The sequence below is a fragment of the Cornus florida genome, unplaced genomic scaffold (assembly GCF_030987335.1).
Source record: "Cornus florida cultivar Cherokee Brave unplaced genomic scaffold, ASM3098733v1 CherokeeBrave_3.0.0_Hap2_Chr03, whole genome shotgun sequence".
Classification (NCBI taxonomy): domain Eukaryota; kingdom Viridiplantae; phylum Streptophyta; class Magnoliopsida; order Cornales; family Cornaceae; genus Cornus; species Cornus florida.
In genome coordinates, this window is record NW_026775573.1 from 43730705 (window position 1) to 43732299 (window position 1595).

At 38.1% G+C, this 1595-nt stretch overlaps 1 pseudogene; it reads left to right on the top strand.

Annotated features, from left to right (window-relative positions):
- Window positions 1–1496: 1496 nt before the first annotated feature.
- On the top strand, window positions 1497–1595 carry LOC132302050 (small nucleolar RNA R71; annotated as a pseudogene).

Consider the following 1595-nt stretch of genomic DNA (forward strand, 5'->3'; position numbering starts at 1 on the left):
GGTCACCAATGATGCAAGAAGTAGCAGGTGAACCGGGGTCCTTAAACTTTGGAAAAGTGTTATGTTGCAAAATTAAGCTTACTTGCTCGGGTATAACCACTTTCCTAGGTGCTTGGCTTTTGTTCTTCCTCTTTTGGGTGCATAAGTCTTTTAAAAACTTGGTATAAGCCGGAATTTGCTTGATTGCATCCAAAAGTGGAAGATTGACTTTAACTTGCCTAAACACATCCATAATTTCATTTACTTTGGCCTTTTGCTTGTCATTTGAAATAGATCATTTTAAGGCATCAGGAAATGGAACTTTTGGTTCAAAAATCTTTTCAAAATTTTTCTTTGAAGTCTTTTCAACACAAGAAGTTTTCAAATCATTTTGTAAATTTTTCTTTTCAAGATCATTTGTCAAATCATTTTTCAACATATTCTCATTTGAAAAATCATGTATATGCAATGAAGGAGGAATAGGATGTGACATGGGACGGGTGTCAACTTTGAGTTACACCAGTTCACTTTCTTCATTGGACATACCCACTTGGTTGTCCACAATCTTCCCACTTCTCAAGGTTGTCACCGCATTGACATGCTCTATTGTGTGACCTTCCGATGAGGAATGAGTCTCCACAACACATTGTTTCTTTGGTGGGGCATTCAAAGGCATTTTCCCTTTCTCTCTAGCATTTAAAGTGCTAGCTATTTGCCCTATTTGGGTTTCTAGCTTTGCAATGGATTGAGAGTGAGAATGGAGCAATTGAGTGTTAGCCTCTAAAATGCCTAAAGCGACTAAAACTTTTTCTTCAAAGGCGGGACTCCTAGAATTTCCTTGAGAATAAGATGGTTGATTAAGAAAATGAGAATTAGAGAATTGGTTTCCTTGTGATTGGTATGATCTAAATCCTTGGGAACCTTGGCTTTGCATTGGAGGTGAAATGTATTTCCCTTGGAAACTGCCTTGGGGAGGGTTTGAGCCTTCCCCTTAGTTTTTCCAAGAAAAGTTTGGATGATTCCTCCAACTTAGATTGTAATGATTGCCATAAGGATTGTTCCCTTGATTAACAAAAGTTGCATTGACTTGTTCATGATACTCACTTTGCACATGTCCATGATGGGATTCATTGGAAGTAGAATGTAAAATACTTGAATAAGTCATACACGATTCATTGGATGTATGATGGGAATGGTTAAGAAGGAAAGATACTTGATTTGCCGAGTTTTGGTTGATCAAGAATTAATCAAACCTTTAAGATAATGATTTCATCTCGGCGGCTATTTCATTGGAATGGTCGACTTGATGTAAGCCAACACTCTTCCTTCCACTTGAATTCCTACCATTCTTAGAAGATAGAGTTCGATGCAAAGAATTCTCACTCATGCTCTCATAAAAACGCCACACGTCATCCTCATGCCTATCAATGTAAGAGCCACCCATGGAAGCATCAACCATGCCCTTGTAATTGTCGAATAAACTCTCAAAGAAATATTGAACTAATTGCCATTTGGGCATGTCATGATGTGGACACTTCCTAAGCAATTCATTAAAGCATTCCCATGCCTCATGAAATGTTTCCCCATCCCCGTGTGAAAACTCTTGAATTGAGGTT